This window comes from Hemiscyllium ocellatum, unplaced genomic scaffold (assembly GCF_020745735.1).
Source record: "Hemiscyllium ocellatum isolate sHemOce1 unplaced genomic scaffold, sHemOce1.pat.X.cur. scaffold_2199_pat_ctg1, whole genome shotgun sequence".
Classification (NCBI taxonomy): domain Eukaryota; kingdom Metazoa; phylum Chordata; class Chondrichthyes; order Orectolobiformes; family Hemiscylliidae; genus Hemiscyllium; species Hemiscyllium ocellatum.
The window spans coordinates 41083-65230 of NW_026868005.1; the positions used below are offsets into that span (position 1 = coordinate 41083).

The window sequence follows — 24148 nt, forward strand, 5'->3', positions numbered from 1 at the left end:
CCAAGTTCCGCTGAGCGACCTGGCGCCTGGCTCCATAGCTCAGCGGTTAGAGCACTGGTCTTGTAAACCAGAGATCGTGAGTTCAAATCTCACTGGGGCCTCTCAGTCTTGTGGTATGACGCTGAGGAGCGCTGTGTTCTTCAAATTGCTCCTCGCCCGTTTGTCGTCCAACCGGCTTCTTGGAAGCACGAGCGTCCACCGGCGGGGCGGGTGGCGCTCCTGTTGGACTCATAGCTGCTGCTTTTGGGAATTGATGTCTGAAACGCCTCTCATTTCTCGTCTCCGACCAGGTGAGCAGGTTTTCCTGCAACTTCTTTCTTCTGCAGGCAAAGAACGGGGCTGTGTGTGTTCACCGATTAAAGTTTGAGATCGCTGAACCGATTAAAGTTTGAGATCGCTGACCTCAGTCACTCCAAGCGACCGAATGACCATTCCCAATCATGTCTCCCGGTGATTCTCAGCTATCACAGAAGCATAGAATCCCTCCAGTTTGGAAACAGGCCATTCCGCCCAACTAGCCGCTCAGTGGTTCGCACTGCTGCCTCACAGCACTAGGGACGCAGTCACGATTCCAGCTTTAGGGGACTGTCTGTGTCGTGTTTGCACATTCGCCCAGAGTCTGCGTGGGTTTGCTCCGGTTCGCTCCCACTGTCTAAAGACGTGCAAGTCGTGTGAATTGGCCATTCTAAATTGCCCCTAGTCGTAGGTACATTATTCAGAGAGAAACGGGTCTGGGTGGGTTGATGTGGACTTGTTGGGCTGAAGGGCCTGTTTCCACACTGTCGCCAATCTAATTTATTCTAATCTCGTCAACACCGACCTGCAGAGAGCAGTCTACCCAGACCCATTCCGCACACTGCATCGTTGTACATTGAATGCTGACTAATCCATCGGGCCCGCACAATCACCGTACACAATGGGACAATGAAGCATGGCCAATCCCGCAGAAGCTGCACATCTCTGTAACCGGAGCAGCCGGAGCAAACCCACGCGCGCACGGGGAGAGAGAGTGTTCAAACTGTCCAGACGGTGACGCGAGGGCTGTTACCCAATCAGCCAAAGGTTCGCGGCGGCCGCTCGCCCGGCTCCATAGCTCAGCGGTTAGAGCGCTGGTCTCGTAAACCAGAGGGCGTGAGTTCAAATCTCACTGGGGCCTCATCGCATTTATCCTCTTTGCCAGGCCAGCCCGCAGTCAGTTTCAATGTTTGGTATGCGACTGACGAGTACCATGTTCGAATCGCTCAACGCCTGTTTATGGTCCAAGCGGCTTCTGAGGAAGGGCGAGTTTTCACCCCCAAACACCAGAGGTACGCGACGCGCTCCCGAATAACCCTGTTGGACTGAGAGCTGCTACTTTTGTCAAGTTGAGCTTTCCTGCAACTTCTGCTTTTGTCACTTACAGCGTTCAGTTGAAATCCAAAAACTTCTTTGTTCTGCAGGCAAAGAACGGGGCCGTGTGTGTTCACCGATTTCAGTTTGAGATCGCTGACCGATGATGTCTCCCGGTGATTCTCAGATATCACAGGAGCACAGAATCCCTCCAGTTTGGAAACAGTTTGGACTTGTTGGGCTGAAGGGCCTGTTTCCACACTGTCACCAATCTCATATATTCTTATCTCGTCAACACCGACCTGCAGAGAGCAATCTACCCAGGCCCATTCCGCGCACTGCATCATTCTACATTGAATGCTGACTAATCCACCGAGCCCGCACAATCACCGTACACAATGGGACAATGAAGCGTGGCCAATCCCGCAGAAGCTACACTTCTTTGTAAACGGAGCAGCCGGAGCAAACCCACGGGGAGAATGTTCAAACCGTTCAGACGGTGACGCGAGGGTCGATTGGAACCTGTGTCCCAAGCGTTCTGACTCAGCCAGTGTTAACCAGTCAGCCAAGTTCCGCTGAGCGACCTGGCGCCTGGCTCCATAGCTCAGCGGTTAGAGCACTGGTCTTGTAAACCAGAGGTCGTGAGTTCAAATCTCACTGGGGCCTCTCAGTCTTGTGGTATGACGCTGAGGAGCGCTGTGTTCTTCAAATTGCTCCTCGCCCGTTTGTCGTCCAACCGGCTTCTTGGAAGCACGAGCGTCCACCGGCGGGGCGGGTGGCGCTCCTGTTGGACTCATAGCTGCTGCTTTTGGGAATTGATGTCTGAAACGCCTCTCATTTCTCGTCTCCGACCAGGTGAGCAGGTTTTCCTGCAACTTCTTTCTTCTGCAGGCAAAGAACGGGGCTGTGTGTGTTCACCGATTAAAGTTTGAGATCGCTGAACCGATTAAAGTTTGAGATCGCTGACCTCAGTCACTCCAAGCGACCGAATGACCATTCCCAATCATGTCTCCCGGTGATTCTCAGCTATCACAGAAGCATAGAATCCCTCCAGTTTGGAAACAGGCCATTCCGCCCAACTAGCCGCTCAGTGGTTCGCACTGCTGCCTCACAGCACTAGGGACGCAGTCACGATTCCAGCTTTAGGGGACTGTCTGTGTCGTGTTTGCACATTCGCCCAGAGTCTGCGTGGGTTTGCTCCGGTTCGCTCCACTGTCTAAAGACGTGCAAGTCGTGTGAATTGGCCATTCTAAATTGCCCCTAGTCGTAGGTACATTATTCAGAGAGAAACGGGTCTGGGTGGGTTGATGTGGACTTGTTGGGCTGAAGGGCCTGTTTCCACACTGTCGCCAATCTAATTTATTCTAATCTCGTCACACCGACCTGCAGAGAGCAGTCTACCCAGACCCATTCCGCACACTGCATCGTTGTACATTGAATGCTGACTAATCCATCGAGCCCGCACAATCACCGTACACAATGGGACAATGAAGCATGGCCAATCCCGCAGAAGCTGCACATCTCTGTAACCGGAGCAGCCGGAGCAAACCCACGCGCGCACGGGGAGAGAGAGTGTTCAAACTGTCCAGACGGTGACGCGAGGGCTGTTACCCAATCAGCCAAAGGTTCGCGGCGGCCGCTCGCCCGGCTCCATAGCTCAGCGGTTAGAGCGCTGGTCTCGTAAACCAGAGGGCGTGAGTTCAAATCTCACTGGGGCCTCATCGCATTTATCCTCTTTGCCAGGCCAGCCCGCAGTCAGTTTCAATGTTTGGTATGCGACTGACGAGTACCATGTTCGAATCGCTCAACGCCTGTTTATGGTCCAAGCGGCTTCTGAGGAAGGGCGAGTTTTCACCCCCAAACACCAGAGGTACGCGACGCGCTCCCGAATAACCCTGTTGGACTGAGAGCTGCTACTTTTGTCAAGTTGAGCTTTCCTGCAACTTCTGCTTTTGTCACTTACAGCGTTCAGTTGAAATCCAAAAACTTCTTTGTTCTGCAGGCAAAGAACGGGGCCGTGTGTGTTCACCGATTTCAGTTTGAGATCGCTGACCGATGATGTCTCCCGGTGATTCTCAGATATCACAGGAGCACAGAATCCCTCCAGTTTGGAAACAGTTTGGACTTGTTGGGCTGAAGGGCCTGTTTCCACACTGTCACCAATCTCATATATTCTTATCTCGTCAACACCGACCTGCAGAGAGCAATCTACCCAGGCCCATTCCGCGCACTGCATCATTCTACATTGAATGCTGACTAATCCACCGAGCCCGCACAATCACCGTACACAATGGGACAATGAAGCGTGGCCAATCCCGCAGAAGCTACACTTCTTTGTAAACGGAGCAGCCGGAGCAAACCCACGGGGAGAATGTTCAAACCGTTCAGACGGTGACGCGAGGGTCGATTGGAACCTGTGTCCCAAGCGTTCTGACTCAGCCAGTGTTAACCAGTCAGCCAAGTTCCGCTGAGCGACCTGGCGCCTGGCTCCATAGCTCAGCGGTTAGAGCACTGGTCTTGTAAACCAGAGGTCGTGAGTTCAAATCTCACTGGGGCCTCTCAGTCTTGTGGTATGACGCTGAGGAGCGCTGTGTTCTTCAAATTGCTCCTCGCCCGTTTGTCGTCCAACCGGCTTCTTGGAAGCACGAGCGTCCACCGGCGGGGCGGGTGGCGCTCCTGTTGGACTCATAGCTGCTGCTTTTGGGAATTGATGTCTGAAACGCCTCTCATTTCTCGTCTCCGACCAGGTGAGCAGGTTTTCCTGCAACTTCTTTCTTCTGCAGGCAAAGAACGGGGCTGTGTGTGTTCACCGATTAAAGTTTGAGATCGCTGAACCGATTAAAGTTTGAGATCGCTGACCTCAGTCACTCCAAGCGACCGAATGACCATTCCCAATCATGTCTCCCGGTGATTCTCAGCTATCACAGAAGCATAGAATCCCTCCAGTTTGGAAACAGGCCATTCCGCCCAACTAGCCGCTCAGTGGTTCGCACTGCTGCCTCACAGCACTAGGGACGCAGTCACGATTCCAGCTTTAGGGGACTGTCTGTGTCGTGTTTGCACATTCGCCCAGAGTCTGCGTGGGTTTGCTCCGGTTCGCTCCCACTGTCTAAAGACGTGCAAGTCGTGTGAATTGGCCATTCTAAATTGCCCCTAGTCGTAGGTACATTATTCAGAGAGAAACGGGTCTGGGTGGGTTGATGTGGACTTGTTGGGCTGAAGGGCCTGTTTCCACACTGTCGCCAATCTAATTTATTCTAATCTCGTCAACACCGACCTGCAGAGAGCAGTCTACCCAGACCCATTCCGCACACTGCATCGTTGTACATTGAATGCTGACTAATCCATCGAGCCCGCACAATCACCGTACACAATGGGACAATGAAGCATGGCCAATCCCGCAGAAGCTGCACATCTCTGTAACCGGAGCAGCCGGAGCAAACCCACGCGCGCACGGGGAGAGAGAGTGTTCAAACTGTCCAGACGGTGACGCGAGGGCTGTTACCCAATCAGCCAAAGGTTCGCGGCGGCCGCTCGCCCGGCTCCATAGCTCAGCGGTTAGAGCGCTGGTCTCGTAAACCAGAGGGCGTGAGTTCAAATCTCACTGGGGCCTCATCGCATTTATCCTCTTTGCCAGGCCAGCCCGCAGTCAGTTTCAATGTTTGGTATGCGACTGACGAGTACCATGTTCGAATCGCTCAACGCCTGTTTATGGTCCAAGCGGCTTCTGAGGAAGGGCGAGTTTTCACCCCCAAACACCAGAGGTACGCGACGCGCTCCCGAATAACCCTGTTGGACTGAGAGCTGCTACTTTTGTCAAGTTGAGCTTTCCTGCAACTTCTGCTTTTGTCACTTACAGCGTTCAGTTGAAATCCAAAAACTTCTTTGTTCTGCAGGCAAAGAACGGGGCCGTGTGTGTTCACCGATTTCAGTTTGAGATCGCTGACCGATGATGTCTCCCGGTGATTCTCAGATATCACAGGAGCACAGAATCCCTCCAGTTTGGAAACAGTTTGGACTTGTTGGGCTGAAGGGCCTGTTTCCACACTGTCACCAATCTCATATATTCTTATCTCGTCAACACCGACCTGCAGAGAGCAATCTACCCAGGCCCATTCCGCGCACTGCATCATTCTACATTGAATGCTGACTAATCCACCGAGCCCGCACAATCACCGTACACAATGGGACAATGAAGCGTGGCCAATCCCGCAGAAGCTACACTTCTTTGTAAACGGAGCAGCCGGAGCAAACCCACGGGGAGAATGTTCAAACCGTTCAGACGGTGACGCGAGGGTCGATTGGAACCTGTGTCCCAAGCGTTCTGACTCAGCCAGTGTTAACCAGTCAGCCAAGTTCCGCTGAGCGACCTGGCGCCTGGCTCCATAGCTCAGCGGTTAGAGCACTGGTCTTGTAAACCAGAGGTCGTGAGTTCAAATCTCACTGGGGCCTCTCAGTCTTGTGGTATGACGCTGAGGAGCGCTGTGTTCTTCAAATTGCTCCTCGCCCGTTTGTCGTCCAACCGGCTTCTTGGAAGCACGAGCGTCCACCGGCGGGGCGGGTGGCGCTCCTGTTGGACTCATAGCTGCTGCTTTTGGGAATTGATGTCTGAAACGCCTCTCATTTCTCGTCTCCGACCAGGTGAGCAGGTTTTCCTGCAACTTCTTTCTTCTGCAGGCAAAGAACGGGGCTGTGTGTGTTCACCGATTAAAGTTTGAGATCGCTGAACCGATTAAAGTTTGAGATCGCTGACCTCAGTCACTCCAAGCGACCGAATGACCATTCCCAATCATGTCTCCCGGTGATTCTCAGCTATCACAGAAGCATAGAATCCCTCCAGTTTGGAAACAGGCCATTCCGCCCAACTAGCCGCTCAGTGGTTCGCACTGCTGCCTCACAGCACTAGGGACGCAGTCACGATTCCAGCTTTAGGGGACTGTCTGTGTCGTGTTTGCACATTCGCCCAGAGTCTGCGTGGGTTTGCTCCGGTTCGCTCCCACTGTCTAAAGACGTGCAAGTCGTGTGAATTGGCCATTCTAAATTGCCCCTAGTCGTAGGTACATTATTCAGAGAGAAACGGGTCTGGGTGGGTTGATGTGGACTTGTTGGGCTGAAGGGCCTGTTTCCACACTGTCGCCAATCTAATTTATTCTAATCTCGTCAACACCGACCTGCAGAGAGCAGTCTACCCAGACCCATTCCGCACACTGCATCGTTGTACATTGAATGCTGACTAATCCATCGAGCCCGCACAATCACCGTACACAATGGGACAATGAAGCATGGCCAATCCCGCAGAAGCTGCACATCTCTGTAACCGGAGCACCCGGAGCAAACCCACGCGCGCACGGGGAGAGAGAGTGTTCAAACTGTCCAGACGGTGACGCGAGGGCTGTTACCCAATCAGCCAAAGGTTCGCGGCGGCCGCTCGCCCGGCTCCATAGCTCAGCGGTTAGAGCGCTGGTCTCGTAAACCAGAGGGCGTGAGTTCAAATCTCACTGGGGCCTCATCGCATTTATCCTCTTTGCCAGGCCAGCCCGCAGTCAGTTTCAATGTTTGGTATGCGACTGACGAGTACCATGTTCGAATCGCTCAACGCCTGTTTATGGTCCAAGCGGCTTCTGAGGAAGGGCGAGTTTTCACCCCCAAACACCAGAGGTACGCGACGCGCTCCCGAATAACCCTGTTGGACTGAGAGCTGCTACTTTTGTCAAGTTGAGCTTTCCTGCAACTTCTGCTTTTGTCACTTACAGCGTTCAGTTGAAATCCAAAAACTTCTTTGTTCTGCAGGCAAAGAACGGGGCCGTGTGTGTTCACCGATTTCAGTTTGAGATCGCTGACCGATGATGTCTCCCGGTGATTCTCAGATATCACAGGAGCACAGAATCCCTCCAGTTTGGAAACAGTTTGGACTTGTTGGGCTGAAGGGCCTGTTTCCACACTGTCACCAATCTCATATATTCTTATCTCGTCAACACCGACCTGCAGAGAGCAATCTACCCAGGCCCATTCCGCGCACTGCATCATTCTACATTGAATGCTGACTAATCCACCGAGCCCGCACAATCACCGTACACAATGGGACAATGAAGCGTGGCCAATCCCGCAGAAGCTACACTTCTTTGTAAACGGAGCAGCCGGAGCAAACCCACGGGGAGAATGTTCAAACCGTTCAGACGGTGACGCGAGGGTCGATTGGAACCTGTGTCCCAAGCGTTCTGACTCAGCCAGTGTTAACCAGTCAGCCAAGTTCCGCTGAGCGACCTGGCGCCTGGCTCCATAGCTCAGCGGTTAGAGCACTGGTCTTGTAAACCAGAGGTCGTGAGTTCAAATCTCACTGGGGCCTCTCAGTCTTGTGGTATGACGCTGAGGAGCGCTGTGTTCTTCAAATTGCTCCTCGCCCGTTTGTCGTCCAACCGGCTTCTTGGAAGCACGAGCGTCCACCGGCGGGGCGGGTGGCGCTCCTGTTGGACTCATAGCTGCTGCTTTTGGGAATTGATGTCTGAAACGCCTCTCATTTCTCGTCTCCGACCAGGTGAGCAGGTTTTCCTGCAACTTCTTTCTTCTGCAGGCAAAGAACGGGGCTGTGTGTGTTCACCGATTAAAGTTTGAGATCGCTGAACCGATTAAAGTTTGAGATCGCTGACCTCAGTCACTCCAAGCGACCGAATGACCATTCCCAATCATGTCTCCCGGTGATTCTCAGCTATCACAGAAGCATAGAATCCCTCCAGTTTGGAAACAGGCCATTCCGCCCAACTAGCCGCTCAGTGGTTCGCACTGCTGCCTCACAGCACTAGGGACGCAGTCACGATTCCAGCTTTAGGGGACTGTCTGTGTCGTGTTTGCACATTCGCCCAGAGTCTGCGTGGGTTTGCTCCGGTTCGCTCCCACTGTCTAAAGACGTGCAAGTCGTGTGAATTGGCCATTCTAAATTGCCCCTAGTCGTAGGTACATTATTCAGAGAGAAACGGGTCTGGGTGGGTTGATGTGGACTTGTTGGGCTGAAGGGCCTGTTTCCACACTGTCGCCAATCTAATTTATTCTAATCTCGTCAACACCGACCTGCAGAGAGCAGTCTACCCAGACCCATTCCGCACACTGCATCGTTGTACATTGAATGCTGACTAATCCATCGGGCCCGCACAATCACCGTACACAATGGGACAATGAAGCATGGCCAATCCCGCAGAAGCTGCACATCTCTGTAACCGGAGCAGCCGGAGCAAACCCACGCGCGCACGGGGAGAGAGAGTGTTCAAACTGTCCAGACGGTGACGCGAGGGCTGTTACCCAATCAGCCAAAGGTTCGCGGCGGCCGCTCGCCCGGCTCCATAGCTCAGCGGTTAGAGCGCTGGTCTCGTAAACCAGAGGGCGTGAGTTCAAATCTCACTGGGGCCTCATCGCATTTATCCTCTTTGCCAGGCCAGCCCGCAGTCAGTTTCAATGTTTGGTATGCGACTGACGAGTACCATGTTCGAATCGCTCAACGCCTGTTTATGGTCCAAGCGGCTTCTGAGGAAGGGCGAGTTTTCACCCCCAAACACCAGAGGAACGCGACGCGCTCCCGAATAACCCTGTTGGACTGAGAGCTGCTACTTTTGTCAAGTTGAGCTTTCCTGCAACTTCTGCTTTTGTCACTTACAGCGTTCAGTTGAAATCCAAAAACTTCTTTGTTCTGCAGGCAAAGAACGGGGCCGTGTGTGTTCACCGATTTCAGTTTGAGATCGCTGACCGATGATGTCTCCCGGTGATTCTCAGATATCACAGGAGCACAGAATCCCTCCAGTTTGGAAACAGTTTGGACTTGTTGGGCTGAAGGGCCTGTTTCCACACTGTCACCAATCTCATATATTCTTATCTCGTCAACACCGACCTGCAGAGAGCAATCTACCCAGGCCCATTCCGCGCACTGCATCATTCTACATTGAATGCTGACTAATCCACCGAGCCCGCACAATCACCGTACACAATGGGACAATGAAGCGTGGCCAATCCCGCAGAAGCTACACTTCTTTGTAAACGGAGCAGCCGGAGCAAACCCACGGGGAGAATGTTCAAACCGTTCAGACGGTGACGCGAGGGTCGATTGGAACCTGTGTCCCAAGCGTTCTGACTCAGCCAGTGTTAACCAGTCAGCCAAGTTCCGCTGAGCGACCTGGCGCCTGGCTCCATAGCTCAGCGGTTAGAGCACTGGTCTTGTAAACCAGAGGTCGTGAGTTCAAATCTCACTGGGGCCTCTCAGTCTTGTGGTATGACGCTGAGGAGCGCTGTGTTCTTCAAATTGCTCCTCGCCCGTTTGTCGTCCAACCGGCTTCTTGGAAGCACGAGCGTCCACCGGCGGGGCGGGTGGCGCTCCTGTTGGACTCATAGCTGCTGCTTTTGGGAATTGATGTCTGAAACGCCTCTCATTTCTCGTCTCCGACCAGGTGAGCAGGTTTTCCTGCAACTTCTTTCTTCTGCAGGCAAAGAACGGGGCTGTGTGTGTTCACCGATTAAAGTTTGAGATCGCTGAACCGATTAAAGTTTGAGATCGCTGACCTCAGTCACTCCAAGCGACCGAATGACCATTCCCAATCATGTCTCCCGGTGATTCTCAGCTATCACAGAAGCATAGAATCCCTCCAGTTTGGAAACAGGCCATTCCGCCCAACTAGCCGCTCAGTGGTTCGCACTGCTGCCTCACAGCACTAGGGACGCAGTCACGATTCCAGCTTTAGGGGACTGTCTGTGTCGTGTTTGCACATTCGCCCAGAGTCTGCGTGGGTTTGCTCCGGTTCGCTCCCACTGTCTAAAGACGTGCAAGTCGTGTGAATTGGCCATTCTAAATTGCCCCTAGTCGTAGGTACATTATTCAGAGAGAAACGGGTCTGGGTGGGTTGATGTGGACTTGTTGGGCTGAAGGGCCTGTTTCCACACTGTCGCCAATCTAATTTATTCTAATCTCGTCAACACCGACCTGCAGAGAGCAGTCTACCCAGACCCATTCCGCACACTGCATCGTTGTACATTGAATGCTGACTAATCCATCGAGCCCGCACAATCACCGTACACAATGGGACAATGAAGCATGGCCAATCCCGCAGAAGCTGCACATCTCTGTAACCGGAGCAGCCGGAGCAAACCCACGCGCGCACGGGGAGAGAGAGTGTTCAAACTGTCCAGACGGTGACGCGAGGGCTGTTACCCAATCAGCCAAAGGTTCGCGGCGGCCGCTCGCCCGGCTCCATAGCTCAGCGGTTAGAGCGCTGGTCTCGTAAACCAGAGGGCGTGAGTTCAAATCTCACTGGGGCCTCATCGCATTTATCCTCTTTGCCAGGCCAGCCCGCAGTCAGTTTCAATGTTTGGTATGCGACTGACGAGTACCATGTTCGAATCGCTCAACGCCTGTTTATGGTCCAAGCGGCTTCTGAGGAAGGGCGAGTTTTCACCCCCAAACACCAGAGGTACGCGACGCGCTCCCGAATAACCCTGTTGGACTGAGAGCTGCTACTTTTGTCAAGTTGAGCTTTCCTGCAACTTCTGCTTTTGTCACTTACAGCGTTCAGTTGAAATCCAAAAACTTCTTTGTTCTGCAGGCAAAGAACGGGGCCGTGTGTGTTCACCGATTTCAGTTTGAGATCGCTGACCGATGATGTCTCCCGGTGATTCTCAGATATCACAGGAGCACAGAATCCCTCCAGTTTGGAAACAGTTTGGACTTGTTGGCTGAAGGGCCTGTTTCCACACTGTCACCAATCTCATATATTCTTATCTCGTCAACACCGACCTGCAGAGAGCAATCTACCCAGGCCCATTCCGCGCACTGCATCATTCTACATTGAATGCTGACTAATCCACCGAGCCCGCACAATCACCGTACACAATGGGACAATGAAGCGTGGCCAATCCCGCAGAAGCTACACTTCTTTGTAAACGGAGCAGCCGGAGCAAACCCACGGGGAGAATGTTCAAACCGTTCAGACGGTGACGCGAGGGTCGATTGGAACCTGTGTCCCAAGCGTTCTGACTCAGCCAGTGTTAACCAGTCAGCCAAGTTCCGCTGAGCGACCTGGCGCCTGGCTCCATAGCTCAGCGGTTAGAGCACTGGTCTTGTAAACCAGAGATCGTGAGTTCAAATCTCACTGGGGCCTCTCAGTCTTGTGGTATGACGCTGAGGAGCGCTGTGTTCTTCAAATTGCTCCTCGCCCGTTTGTCGTCCAACCGGCTTCTTGGAAGCACGAGCGTCCACCGGCGGGGCGGGTGGCGCTCCTGTTGGACTCATAGCTGCTGCTTTTGGGAATTGATGTCTGAAACGCCTCTCATTTCTCGTCTCCGACCAGGTGAGCAGGTTTTCCTGCAACTTCTTTCTTCTGCAGGCAAAGAACGGGGCTGTGTGTGTTCACCGATTAAAGTTTGAGATCGCTGAACCGATTAAAGTTTGAGATCGCTGACCTCAGTCACTCCAAGCGACCGAATGACCATTCCCAATCATGTCTCCCGGTGATTCTCAGCTATCACAGAAGCATAGAATCCCTCCAGTTTGGAAACAGGCCATTCCGCCCAACTAGCCGCTCAGTGGTTCGCACTGCTGCCTCACAGCACTAGGGACGCAGTCACGATTCCAGCTTTAGGGGACTGTCTGTGTCGTGTTTGCACATTCGCCCAGAGTCTGCGTGGGTTTGCTCCGGTTCGCTCCCACTGTCTAAAGACGTGCAAGTCGTGTGAATTGGCCATTCTAAATTGCCCCTAGTCGTAGGTACATTATTCAGAGAGAAACGGGTCTGGGTGGGTTGATGTGGACTTGTTGGGCTGAAGGGCCTGTTTCCACACTGTCGCCAATCTAATTTATTCTAATCTCGTCAACACCGACCTGCAGAGAGCAGTCTACCCAGACCCATTCCGCACACTGCATCGTTGTACATTGAATGCTGACTAATCCATCGAGCCCGCACAATCACCGTACACAATGGGACAATGAAGCATGGCCAATCCCGCAGAAGCTGCACATCTCTGTAACCGGAGCAGCCGGAGCAAACCCACGCGCGCACGGGGAGAGAGAGTGTTCAAACTGTCCAGACGGTGACGCGAGGGCTGTTACCCAATCAGCCAAAGGTTCGCGGCGGCCGCTCGCCCGGCTCCATAGCTCAGCGGTTAGAGCGCTGGTCTCGTAAACCAGAGGGCGTGAGTTCAAATCTCACTGGGGCCTCATCGCATTTATCCTCTTTGCCAGGCCAGCCCGCAGTCAGTTTCAATGTTTGGTATGCGACTGACGAGTACCATGTTCGAATCGCTCAACGCCTGTTTATGGTCCAAGCGGCTTCTGAGGAAGGGCGAGTTTTCACCCCCAAACACCAGAGGAACGCGACGCGCTCCCGAATAACCCTGTTGGACTGAGAGCTGCTACTTTTGTCAAGTTGAGCTTTCCTGCAACTTCTGCTTTTGTCACTTACAGCGTTCAGTTGAAATCCAAAAACTTCTTTGTTCTGCAGGCAAAGAACGGGGCCGTGTGTGTTCACCGATTTCAGTTTGAGATCGCTGACCGATGATGTCTCCCGGTGATTCTCAGATATCACAGGAGCACAGAATCCCTCCAGTTTGGAAACAGTTTGGACTTGTTGGGCTGAAGGGCCTGTTTCCACACTGTCACCAATCTCATATATTCTTATCTCGTCAACACCGACCTGCAGAGAGCAATCTACCCAGGCCCATTCCGCGCACTGCATCATTCTACATTGAATGCTGACTAATCCACCGAGCCCGCACAATCACCGTACACAATGGGACAATGAAGCGTGGCCAATCCCGCAGAAGCTACACTTCTTTGTAAACGGAGCAGCCGGAGCAAACCCACGGGGAGAATGTTCAAACCGTTCAGACGGTGACGCGAGGGTCGATTGGAACCTGTGTCCCAAGCGTTCTGACTCAGCCAGTGTTAACCAGTCAGCCAAGTTCCGCTGAGCGACCTGGCGCCTGGCTCCATAGCTCAGCGGTTAGAGCACTGGTCTTGTAAACCAGAGATCGTGAGTTCAAATCTCACTGGGGCCTCTCAGTCTTGTGGTATGACGCTGAGGAGCGCTGTGTTCTTCAAATTGCTCCTCGCCCGTTTGTCGTCCAACCGGCTTCTTGGAAGCACGAGCGTCCACCGGCGGGGCGGGTGGCGCTCCTGTTGGACTCATAGCTGCTGCTTTTGGGAATTGATGTCTGAAACGCCTCTCATTTCTCGTCTCCGACCAGGTGAGCAGGTTTTCCTGCAACTTCTTTCTTCTGCAGGCAAAGAACGGGGCTGTGTGTGTTCACCGATTAAAGTTTGAGATCGCTGAACCGATTAAAGTTTGAGATCGCTGACCTCAGTCACTCCAAGCGACCGAATGACCATTCCCAATCATGTCTCCCGGTGATTCTCAGCTATCACAGAAGCATAGAATCCCTCCAGTTTGGAAACAGGCCATTCCGCCCAACTAGCCGCTCAGTGGTTCGCACTGCTGCCTCACAGCACTAGGGACGCAGTCACGATTCCAGCTTTAGGGGACTGTCTGTGTCGTGTTTGCACATTCGCCCAGAGTCTGCGTGGGTTTGCTCCGGTTCGCTCCCACTGTCTAAAGACGTGCAAGTCGTGTGAATTGGCCATTCTAAATTGCCCCTAGTCGTAGGTACATTATTCAGAGAGAAACGGGTCTGGGTGGGTTGATGTGGACTTGTTGGGCTGAAGGGCCTGTTTCCACACTGTCGCCAATCTAATTTATTCTAATCTCGTCAACACCGACCTGCAGAGAGCAGTCTACCCAGACCCATTCCGCACACTGCATCGTTGTACATTGAATGCTGACTAATCCATCGAGCCCGCACAATCACCGTACACAATGGGACAATGAAGCATGGCCAATCCCGCAGAAGCTGCACATCTCTGTAACCGGAGCAGCCGGAGCAAACCCACGCGCGCACGGGGAGAGAGAGTGTTCAAACTGTCCAGACGGTGACGCGAGGGCTGTTACCCAATCAGCCAAAGGTTCGCGGCGGCCGCTCGCCCGGCTCCATAGCTCAGCGGTTAGAGCGCTGGTCTCGTAAACCAGAGGGCGTGAGTTCAAATCTCACTGGGGCCTCATCGCATTTATCCTCTTTGCCAGGCCAGCCCGCAGTCAGTTTCAATGTTTGGTATGCGACTGACGAGTACCATGTTCGAATCGCTCAACGCCTGTTTATGGTCCAAGCGGCTTCTGAGGAAGGGCGAGTTTTCACCCCCAAACACCAGAGGTACGCGACGCGCTCCCGAATAACCCTGTTGGACTGAGAGCTGCTACTTTTGTCAAGTTGAGCTTTCCTGCAACTTCTGCTTTTGTCACTTACAGCGTTCAGTTGAAATCCAAAAACTTCTTTGTTCTGCAGGCAAAGAACGGGGCCGTGTGTGTTCACCGATTTCAGTTTGAGATCGCTGACCGATGATGTCTCCCGGTGATTCTCAGATATCACAGGAGCACAGAATCCCTCCAGTTTGGAAACAGTTTGGACTTGTTGGCTGAAGGGCCTGTTTCCACACTGTCACCAATCTCATATATTCTTATCTCGTCAACACCGACCTGCAGAGAGCAATCTACCCAGGCCCATTCCGCGCACTGCATCATTCTACATTGAATGCTGACTAATCCACCGAGCCCGCACAATCACCGTACACAATGGGACAATGAAGCGTGGCCAATCCCGCAGAAGCTACACTTCTTTGTAAACGGAGCAGCCGGAGCAAACCCACGGGGAGAATGTTCAAACCGTTCAGACGGTGACGCGAGGGTCGATTGGAACCTGTGTCCCAAGCGTTCTGACTCAGCCAGTGTTAACCAGTCAGCCAAGTTCCGCTGAGCGACCTGGCGCCTGGCTCCATAGCTCAGCGGTTAGAGCACTGGTCTTGTAAACCAGAGATCGTGAGTTCAAATCTCACTGGGGCCTCTCAGTCTTGTGGTATGACGCTGAGGAGCGCTGTGTTCTTCAAATTGCTCCTCGCCCGTTTGTCGTCCAACCGGCTTCTTGGAAGCACGAGCGTCCACCGGCGGGGCGGGTGGCGCTCCTGTTGGACTCATAGCTGCTGCTTTTGGGAATTGATGTCTGAAACGCCTCTCATTTCTCGTCTCCGACCAGGTGAGCAGGTTTTCCTGCAACTTCTTCCTTCTGCAGGCAAAGAACGGGGCTGTGTGTGTTCACCGATTAAAGTTTGAGATCGCTGAACCGATTAAAGTTTGAGATCGCTGACCTCAGTCACTCCAAGCGACCGAATGACCATTCCCAATCATGTCTCCCGGTGATTCTCAGCTATCACAGAAGCATAGAATCCCTCCAGTTTGGAAACAGGCCATTCCGCCCAACTCGCCGCTCAGTGGTTCGCACTGCTGCCTCACAGCACTAGGGACGCAGTCACGATTCCAGCTTTAGGGGACTGTCTGTGTCGTGTTTGCACATTCGCCCAGAGTCTGCGTGGGTTTGCTCCGGTTCGCTCCCACTGTCTAAAGACGTGCAAGTCGTGTGAATTGGCCATTCTAAATTGCCCCTAGTCGTAGGTACATTATTCAGAGAGAAACGGGTCTGGGTGGGTTGATGTGGACTTGTTGGGCTGAAGGGCCTGTTTCCACACTGTCGCCAATCTAATTTATTCTAATCTCGTCAACACCGACCTGCAGAGAGCAGTCTACCCAGACCCATTCCGCACACTGCATCGTTGTACATTGAATGCTGACTAATCCATCGGGCCCGCACAATCACCGTACACAATGGGACAATGAAGCATGGCCAATCCCGCAGAAGCTGCACATCTCTGTAACCGGAGCAGCCGGAGCAAACCCACGCGCGCACGGGGAGAGAGAGTGTTCAAACTGTCCAGACGGTGACGCGAGGGCTGTTACCCAATCAGCCAAAGGTTCGCGGCGGCCGCTCGCCCGGCTCCATAGCTCAGCGGTTAGAGCGCTGGTCTCGTAAACCAGAGGGCGTGAGTTCAAATCTCACTGGGGCCTCATCGCATTTATCCTCTTTGCCAGGCCAGCCCGCAGTCAGTTTCAATGTTTGGTATGCGACTGACGAGTACCATGTTCGAATCGCTCAACGCCTGTTTATGGTCCAAGCGGCTTCTGAGGAAGGGCGAGTTTTCACCCCCAAACACCAGAGGAACGCGACGCGCTCCCGAATAACCCTGTTGGACTGAGAGCTGCTACTTTTGTCAAGTTGAGCTTTCCTGCAACTTCTGCTTTTGTCACTTACAGCGTTCAGTTGAAATCCAAAAACTTCTTTGTTCTGCAGGCAAAGAACGGGGCCGTGTGTGTTCACCGATTTCAGTTTGAGATCGCTGACCGATGATGTCTCCCGGTGATTCTCAGATATCACAGGAGCACAGAATCCCTCCAGTTTGGAAACAGTTTGGACTTGTTGGGCTGAAGGGCCTGTTTCCACACTGTCACCAATCTCATATATTCTTATCTCGTCAACACCGACCTGCAGAGAGCAATCTACCCAGGCCCATTCCGCGCACTGCATCATTCTACATTGAATGCTGACTAATCCACCGAGCCCGCACAATCACCGTACACAATGGGACAATGAAGCGTGGCCAATCCCGCAGAAGCTACACTTCTTTGTAAACGGAGCAGCCGGAGCAAACCCACGGGGAGAATGTTCAAACCGTTCAGACGGTGACGCGAGGGTCGATTGGAACCTGTGTCCCAAGCGTTCTGACTCAGCCAGTGTTAACCAGTCAGCCAAGTTCCGCTGAGCGACCTGGCGCCTGGCTCCATAGCTCAGCGGTTAGAGCACTGGTCTTGTAAACCAGAGGTCGTGAGTTCAAATCTCACTGGGGCCTCTCAGTCTTGTGGTATGACGCTGAGGAGCGCTGTGTTCTTCAAATTGCTCCTCGCCCGTTTGTCGTCCAACCGGCTTCTTGGAAGCACGAGCGTCCACCGGCGGGGCGGGTGGCGCTCCTGTTGGACTCCTAGCTGCTGCTTTTGGGAATTGATGTCTGAAACGCCTCTCATTTCTCGTCTCCGACCAGGTGAGCAGGTTTTCCTGCAACTTCTTTCTTCTGCAGGCAAAGAACGGGGCTGTGTGTGTTCACCGATTAAAGTTTGAGATCGCTGAACCGATTAAAGTTTGAGATCGCTGACCTCAGTCACTCCAAGCGACCGAATGACCATTCCCAATCATGTCTCCCGGTGATTCTCAGCTATCACAGAAGCATAGAATCCCTCCAGTTTGGAAACAGGCCATTCCGCCCAACTAGCCGCTCAGTGGTTCGCACTGCTGCCTCACAGCACTAGGGACGCAGTCACGATTCCAGCTTTAGGGGACTGTCTGTGTCGTGTTTGCACATTCGCCCAGAGTCTGCGTGGGTTTGCGCCGGTTCGCTCCCACTGTCTAAAGACGTGCAAGTCGTGTGAATTGGCCATTCTAAATTGCCCCTAGTCGTAGGTACATTATTCAGAGAGAAACGGGTCTGGGTGGGTTGATGTGGACTTGTTGGGCTGAAGGGCCTGTTTCCACACTGTCGCCAATCTAATTTATTCTAATCTCGTCAACACCGACCTGCAGAGAGCAGTCTACCCAGACCCATTCCGCACACTGCATCGTTGTACATTGAATGCTGACTAATCCATCGAGCCCGCACAATCACCGTACACAATGGGACAATGAAGCATGGCCAATCCCGCAGAAGCTGCACATCTCTGTAACCGGAGCAGCCGGAGCAAACCCACGCGCGCACGGGGAGAGAGAGTGTTCAAACTGTCCAGACGGTGACGCGAGGGCTGTTACCCAATCAGCCAAAGGTTCGCGGCGGCCGCTCGCCCGGCTCCATAGCTCAGCGGTTAGAGCGCTGGTCTCGTAAACCAGAGGGCGTGAGTTCAAATCTCACTGGGGCCTCATCGCATTTATCCTCTTTGCCAGGCCAGCCCGCAGTCAGTTTCAATGTTTGGTATGCGACTGACGAGTACCATGTTCGAATCGCTCAACGCCTGTTTATGGTCCAAGCGGCTTCTGAGGAAGGGCGAGTTTTCACCCCCAAACACCAGAGGTACGCGACGCGCTCCCGAATAACCCTGTTGGACTGAGAGCTGCTACTTTTGTCAAGTTGAGCTTTCCTGCAACTTCTGCTTTTGTCACTTACAGCGTTCAGTTGAAATCCAAAAACTTCTTTGTTCTGCAGGCAAAGAACGGGGCCGTGTGTGTTCACCGATTTCAGTTTGAGATCGCTGACCGATGATGTCTCCCGGTGATTCTCAGATATCACAGGAGCACAGAATCCCTCCAGTTTGGAAACAGTTTGGACTTGTTGGGCTGAAGGGCCTGTTTCCACACTGTCACCAATCTCATATATTCTTATCTCGTCAACACCGACCTGCAGAGAGCAATCTACCCAGGCCCATTCCGCGCACTGCATCATTCTACATTGAATGCTGACTAATCCACCGAGCCCGCACAATCACCGTACACAATGGGACAATGAAGCGTGGCCAATCCCGCAGAAGCTACACTTCTTTGTAAACGGAGCAGCCGGAGCAAACCCACGGGGAGAATGTTCAAACCGTTCAGACGGTGACGCGAGGGTCGATTGGAACCTGTGTCCCAAGCGTTCTGACTCAGCCAGTGTTAACCAGTCAGCCAAGTTCCGCTGAGCGACCTGGCGCCTGGCTCCATAGCTCAGCGGTTAGAGCACTGGTCTTGTAAACCAGAGGTCGTGAGTTCAAATCTCACTGGGGCCTCTCAGTCTTGTGGTATGACGCTGAGGAGCGCTGTGTTCTTCAAATTGCTCCTCGCCCGTTTGTCGTCCAACCGGCTTCTTGGAAGCACGAGCGTCCACCGGCGGGGCGGGTGGCGCTCCTGTTGGACTCATAGCTGCTGCTTTTGGGAATTGATGTCTGAAACGCCTCTCATTTCTCGTCTCCGACCAGGTGAGCAGGTTTTCCTGCAACTTCTTTCTTCTGCAGGCAAAGAACGGGGCTGTGTGTGTTCACCGATTAAAGTTTGAGATCGCTGAACCGATTAAAGTTTGAGATCGCTGACCTCAGTCACTCCAAGCGACCGAATGACCATTCCCAATCATGTCTCCCGGTGATTCTCAGCTATCACAGAAGCATAGAATCCCTCCAGTTTGGAAACAGGCCATTCCGCCCAACTAGCCGCTCAGTGGTTCGCACTGCTGCCTCACAGCACTAGGGACGCAGTCACGATTCCAGCTTTAGGGGACTGTCTGTGTCGTGTTTGCACATTCGCCCAGAGTCTGCGTGGGTTTGCGCCGGTTCGCTCCCACTGTCTAAAGACGTGCAAGTCGTGTGAATTGGCCATTCTAAATTGCCCCTAGTCGTAGGTACATTATTCAGAGAGAAACGGGTCTGGGTGGGTTGATGTGGACTTGTTGGGCTGAAGGGCCTGTTTCCACACTGTCGCCAATCTAATTTATTCTAATCTCGTCAACACCGACCTGCAGAGAGCAGTCTACCCAGACCCATTCCGCACACTGCATCGTTGTACATTGAATGCTGACTAATCCATCGGGCCCGCACAATCACCGTACACAATGGGACAATGAAGCATGGCCAATCCCGCAGAAGCTGCACATCTCTGTAACCGGAGCAGCCGGAGCAAACCCACGCGCGCACGGGGAGAGAGAGTGTTCAAACTGTCCAGACGGTGACGCGAGGGCTGTTACCCAATCAGCCAAAGGTTCGCGGCGGCCGCTCGCCGGCTCCATAGCTCAGCGGTTAGAGCGCTGGTCTCGTAAACCAGAGGGCGTGAGTTCAAATCTCACTGGGGCCTCATCGCATTTATCCTCTTTGCCAGGCCAGCCCGCAGTCAGTTTCAATGTTTGGTATGCGACTGACGAGTACCATGTTCGAATCGCTCAACGCCTGTTTATGGTCCAAGCGGCTTCTGAGGAAGGGCGAGTTTTCACCCCCAAACACCAGAGGAACGCGACGCGCTCCCGAATAACCCTGTTGGACTGAGAGCTGCTACTTTTGTCAAGTTGAGCTTTCCTGCAACTTCTGCTTTTGTCACTTACAGCGTTCAGTTGAAATCCAAAAACTTCTTTGTTCTGCAGGCAAAGAACGGGGCCGTGTGTGTTCACCGATTTCAGTTTGAGATCGCTGACCGATTATGTCTCCCGGTGATTCTCAGATATCACAGGAGCACAGAATCCCTCCAGTTTGGAAACAGTTTGGACTTGTTGGGCTGAAGGGCCTGTTTCCACACTGTCACCAATCTCATATATTCTTATCTCGTCAACACCGACCTGCAGAGAGCAATCTACCCAGGCCCATTCCGCGCACTGCATCATTCTACATTGAATGCTGACTAATCCACCGAGCCCGCACAATCACCGTACACAATGGGACAATGAAGCGTGGCCAATCCCGCAGAAGCTACACTTCTTTGTAAACGGAGCAGCCGGAGCAAACCCACGGGGAGAATGTTCAAACCGTTCAGACGGTGACGCGAGGGTCGATTGGAACCTGTGTCCCAAGCGTTCTGACTCAGCCAGTGTTAACCAGTCAGCCAAGTTCCACTGAGCGACCTGGCGCCTGGCTCCATAGCTCAGCGGTTAGAGCACTGGTCTTGTAAACCAGAGGTCGTGAGTTCAAATCTCACTGGGGCCTCTCAGTCTTGTGGTATGACGCTGAGGAGCGCTGTGTTCTTCAAATTGCTCCTCGCCCGTTTGTCGTCCAACCGGCTTCTTGGAAGCACGAGCGTCCACCGGCGGGGCGGGTGGCGCTCCTGTTGGACTCATAGCTGCTGCTTTGGGAATTGATGTCTGAAACGCCTCTCATTTCTCGTCTCCGACCAGGTGAGCAGGTTTTCCTGCAACTTCTTTCTTCTGCAGGCAAAGAACGGGGCTGTGTGTGTTCACCGATTAAAGTTTGAGATCGCTGAACCGATTAAAGTTTGAGATCGCTGACCTCAGTCACTCCAAGCGACCGAATGACCATTCCCAATCATGTCTCCCGGTGATTCTCAGCTATCACAGAAGCATAGAATCCCTCCAGTTTGGAAACAGGCCATTCCGCCCAACTAGCCGCTCAGTGGTTCGCACTGCTGCCTCACAGCACTAGGGACGCAGTCACGATTCCAGCTTTAGGGGACTGTCTGTGTCGTGTTTGCACATTCGCCCAGAGTCTGCGTGGGTTTGCTCCGGTTCGCTCCCACTGTCTAAAGACGTGCAAGTCGTGTGAATTGGCCATTCTAAATTGCCCCTAGTCGTAGGTACATTATTCAGAGAGAAACGGGTCTGGGTGGGTTGATGTGGACTTGTTGGGCTGAAGGGCCTGTTTCCACACTGTCGCCAATCTAATTTATTCTAATCTCGTCAACACCGACCTGCAGAGAGCAGTCTACCCAGACCCATTCCGCACACTGCATCGTTGTACATTGAATGCTGACTAATCCATCGAGCCCGCACAATCACCGTACACAATGGGACAATGAAGCATGGCCAATCCCGCAGAAGCTGCACATCTCTGTAACCGGAGCAGCCGGAGCAAACCCACGCGCGCACGGGGAGAGAGAGTGTTCAAACTGTCCAGACGGTGACGCGAGGGCTGTTACCCAATCAGCCAAAGGTTCGCGGCGGCCGCTCGCCCGGCTCCATAGCTCAGCGGTTAGAGCGCTGGTCTCGTAAACCAGAGGGCGTGAGTTCAAATCTCACTGGGGCCTCATCGCATTTATCCTCTTTGCCAGGCCAGCCCGCAGTCAGTTTCAATGTTTGGTATGCGACTGACGAGTACCATGTTCGAATCGCTCAACGCCTGTTTATGGTCCAAGCGGCTTCTGAGGAAGGGCGAGTTTTCACCCCCAAACACCAGAGGTACGCGACGCGCTCCCGAATAACCCTGTTGGACTGAGAGCTGCTACTTTTGTCAAGTTGAGCTTTCCTGCAACTTCTGCTTTTGTCACTTACAGCGTTCAGTTGAAATCCAAAAACTTCTTTGTTCTGCAGGCAAAGAACGGGGCCGTGTGTGTTCACCGATTTCAGTTTGAGATCGCTGACCGATGATGTCTCCCGGTGATTCTCAGATATCACAGGAGCACAGAATCCCTCCAGTTTGGAAACAGTTTGGACTTGTTGGGCTGAAGGGCCTGTTTCCACACTGTCACCAATCTCATATATTCTTATCTCGTCAACACCGACCTGCAGAGAGCAATCTACCCAGGCCCATTCCGCGCACTGCATCATTCTACATTGAATGCTGACTAATCCACCGAGCCCGCACAATCACCGTACACAATGGGACAATGAAGCGTGGCCAATCCCGCAGAAGCTACACTTCTTTGTAAACGGAGCAGCCGGAGCAAACCCACGGGGAGAATGTTCAAACCGTTCAGACGGTGACGCGAGGGTCGATTGGAACCTGTGTCCCAAGCGTTCTGACTCAGCCAGTGTTAACCAGTCAGCCAAGTTCCACTGAGCGACCTGGCGCCTGGCTCCATAGCTCAGCGGTTAGAGCACTGGTCTTGTAAACCAGAGATCGTGAGTTCAAGTCTCACTGGGGCCTCTCAGTCTTGTGGTATGACGCTGAGGAGCGCTGTGTTCTTCAAATTGCTCCTCGCCCGTTTGTCGTCCAACCGGCTTCTTGGAAGCACGAGCGTCCACCGGCGGGGCGGGTGGCGCTCCTGTTGGACTCATAGCTGCTGCTTTTGGGAATTGATGTCTGAAACGCCTCTCATTTCTCGTCTCCGACCAGGTGAGCAGGTTTTCCTGCAACTTCTTTCTTCTGCAGGCAAAGAACGGGGCTGTGTGTGTTCACCGATTAAAGTTTGAGATCGCTGAACCGATTAAAGTTTGAGATCGCTGACCTCAGTCACTCCAAGCGACCGAATGACCATTCCCAATCATGTCTCCCGGTGATTCTCAGCTATCACAGAAGCATAGAATCCCTCCAGTTTGGAAACAGGCCATTCCGCCCAACTAGCCGCTCAGTGGTTCGCACTGCTGCCTCACAGCACTAGGGACGCAGTCACGATTCCAGCTTTAGGGGACTGTCTGTGTCGTGTTTGCACATTCGCCCAGAGTCTGCGTGGGTTTGCTCCGGTTCGCTCCCACTGTCTAAAGACGTGCAAGTCGTGTGAATTGGCCATTCTAAATTGCCCCTAGTCGTAGGTACATTATTCAGAGAGAAACGGGTCTGGGTGGGTTGATGTGGACTTGTTGGGCTGAAGGGCCTGTTTCCACACTGTCGCCAATCTAATTTATTCTAATCTCGTCAACACCGACCTGCAGAGAGCAGTCTACCCAGACCCATTCCGCACACTGCATCGTTGTACATTGAATGCTGACTAATCCATCGAGCCCGCACAATCACCGTACACAATGGGACAATGAAGCATGGCCAATCCCGCAGAAGCTGCACATCTCTGTAACCGGAGCAGCCGGAGCAAACCCACGCGCGCACGGGGAGAGAGAGTGTTCAAACTGTCCAGACGGTGACGCGAGGGCTGTTACCCAATCAGCCAAAGGTTCGCGGCGGCCGCTCGCCCGGCTCCATAGCTCAGCGGTTAGAGCGCTGGTCTCGTAAACCAGAGGGCGTGAGTTCAAATCTCACTGGGGCCTCATCGCATTTATCCTCTTTGCCAGGCCAGCCCGCAGTCAGTTTCAATGTTTGGTATGCGACTGACGAGTACCATGTTCGAATCGCTCAACGCCTGTTTATGGTCCAAGCGGCTTCTGAGGAAGGGCGAGTTTTCACCCCCAAACACCAGAGGAACGCGACGCGCTCCCGAATAACCCTGTTGGACTGAGAGCTGCTACTTTTGTCAAGTTGAGCTTTCCTGCAACTTCTGCTTTTGTCACTTACAGCGTTCAGTTGAAATCCAAAAACTT

General features: G+C 53.1%; 25 non-coding genes across 25 annotated transcripts; all 25 read left to right on the forward strand.

Annotated features, from left to right (window-relative positions):
- Positions 1-28: 28 nt before the first annotated feature.
- trnat-ugu (transfer RNA threonine (anticodon UGU)) lies at positions 29-101 on the forward strand. The gene has a single exon. It is a non-coding gene; the product is annotated as a tRNA-Thr (tRNA).
- A 982-nt stretch (positions 102-1083) lies between these two features.
- On the forward strand, positions 1084-1156 carry trnat-cgu (transfer RNA threonine (anticodon CGU)). Its single transcript has one exon. It is a non-coding gene; the product is annotated as a tRNA-Thr (tRNA).
- A 766-nt stretch (positions 1157-1922) lies between these two features.
- On the forward strand, positions 1923-1995 carry trnat-ugu (transfer RNA threonine (anticodon UGU)). Its single transcript has one exon. It is a non-coding gene; the product is annotated as a tRNA-Thr (tRNA).
- A 980-nt stretch (positions 1996-2975) lies between these two features.
- On the forward strand, positions 2976-3048 carry trnat-cgu (transfer RNA threonine (anticodon CGU)). The gene has a single exon. It is a non-coding gene; the product is annotated as a tRNA-Thr (tRNA).
- A 766-nt stretch (positions 3049-3814) lies between these two features.
- Positions 3815-3887, forward strand: trnat-ugu (transfer RNA threonine (anticodon UGU)). Its single transcript has one exon. It is a non-coding gene; the product is annotated as a tRNA-Thr (tRNA).
- A 982-nt stretch (positions 3888-4869) lies between these two features.
- trnat-cgu (transfer RNA threonine (anticodon CGU)) lies at positions 4870-4942 on the forward strand. Its single transcript has one exon. It is a non-coding gene; the product is annotated as a tRNA-Thr (tRNA).
- Positions 4943-5708: 766 nt separating this feature from the next.
- trnat-ugu (transfer RNA threonine (anticodon UGU)) lies at positions 5709-5781 on the forward strand. The gene has a single exon. It is a non-coding gene; the product is annotated as a tRNA-Thr (tRNA).
- A 982-nt stretch (positions 5782-6763) lies between these two features.
- On the forward strand, positions 6764-6836 carry trnat-cgu (transfer RNA threonine (anticodon CGU)). Its single transcript has one exon. It is a non-coding gene; the product is annotated as a tRNA-Thr (tRNA).
- Positions 6837-7602: 766 nt separating this feature from the next.
- trnat-ugu (transfer RNA threonine (anticodon UGU)) lies at positions 7603-7675 on the forward strand. Its single transcript has one exon. It is a non-coding gene; the product is annotated as a tRNA-Thr (tRNA).
- Positions 7676-8657: 982 nt separating this feature from the next.
- On the forward strand, positions 8658-8730 carry trnat-cgu (transfer RNA threonine (anticodon CGU)). The gene has a single exon. It is a non-coding gene; the product is annotated as a tRNA-Thr (tRNA).
- Positions 8731-9496: 766 nt separating this feature from the next.
- On the forward strand, positions 9497-9569 carry trnat-ugu (transfer RNA threonine (anticodon UGU)). The gene has a single exon. It is a non-coding gene; the product is annotated as a tRNA-Thr (tRNA).
- Positions 9570-10551: 982 nt separating this feature from the next.
- On the forward strand, positions 10552-10624 carry trnat-cgu (transfer RNA threonine (anticodon CGU)). Its single transcript has one exon. It is a non-coding gene; the product is annotated as a tRNA-Thr (tRNA).
- A 765-nt stretch (positions 10625-11389) lies between these two features.
- trnat-ugu (transfer RNA threonine (anticodon UGU)) lies at positions 11390-11462 on the forward strand. The gene has a single exon. It is a non-coding gene; the product is annotated as a tRNA-Thr (tRNA).
- A 982-nt stretch (positions 11463-12444) lies between these two features.
- trnat-cgu (transfer RNA threonine (anticodon CGU)) lies at positions 12445-12517 on the forward strand. Its single transcript has one exon. It is a non-coding gene; the product is annotated as a tRNA-Thr (tRNA).
- Positions 12518-13283: 766 nt separating this feature from the next.
- Positions 13284-13356, forward strand: trnat-ugu (transfer RNA threonine (anticodon UGU)). The gene has a single exon. It is a non-coding gene; the product is annotated as a tRNA-Thr (tRNA).
- A 982-nt stretch (positions 13357-14338) lies between these two features.
- Positions 14339-14411, forward strand: trnat-cgu (transfer RNA threonine (anticodon CGU)). Its single transcript has one exon. It is a non-coding gene; the product is annotated as a tRNA-Thr (tRNA).
- Positions 14412-15176: 765 nt separating this feature from the next.
- On the forward strand, positions 15177-15249 carry trnat-ugu (transfer RNA threonine (anticodon UGU)). The gene has a single exon. It is a non-coding gene; the product is annotated as a tRNA-Thr (tRNA).
- Positions 15250-16231: 982 nt separating this feature from the next.
- Positions 16232-16304, forward strand: trnat-cgu (transfer RNA threonine (anticodon CGU)). Its single transcript has one exon. It is a non-coding gene; the product is annotated as a tRNA-Thr (tRNA).
- A 766-nt stretch (positions 16305-17070) lies between these two features.
- Positions 17071-17143, forward strand: trnat-ugu (transfer RNA threonine (anticodon UGU)). Its single transcript has one exon. It is a non-coding gene; the product is annotated as a tRNA-Thr (tRNA).
- Positions 17144-18125: 982 nt separating this feature from the next.
- Positions 18126-18198, forward strand: trnat-cgu (transfer RNA threonine (anticodon CGU)). Its single transcript has one exon. It is a non-coding gene; the product is annotated as a tRNA-Thr (tRNA).
- Positions 18199-18964: 766 nt separating this feature from the next.
- On the forward strand, positions 18965-19037 carry trnat-ugu (transfer RNA threonine (anticodon UGU)). Its single transcript has one exon. It is a non-coding gene; the product is annotated as a tRNA-Thr (tRNA).
- A 981-nt stretch (positions 19038-20018) lies between these two features.
- Positions 20019-20091, forward strand: trnat-cgu (transfer RNA threonine (anticodon CGU)). The gene has a single exon. It is a non-coding gene; the product is annotated as a tRNA-Thr (tRNA).
- Positions 20092-20857: 766 nt separating this feature from the next.
- trnat-ugu (transfer RNA threonine (anticodon UGU)) lies at positions 20858-20930 on the forward strand. The gene has a single exon. It is a non-coding gene; the product is annotated as a tRNA-Thr (tRNA).
- Positions 20931-21911: 981 nt separating this feature from the next.
- Positions 21912-21984, forward strand: trnat-cgu (transfer RNA threonine (anticodon CGU)). The gene has a single exon. It is a non-coding gene; the product is annotated as a tRNA-Thr (tRNA).
- Positions 21985-23805: 1821 nt separating this feature from the next.
- Positions 23806-23878, forward strand: trnat-cgu (transfer RNA threonine (anticodon CGU)). The gene has a single exon. It is a non-coding gene; the product is annotated as a tRNA-Thr (tRNA).
- Positions 23879-24148: the final 270 nt, after the last annotated feature.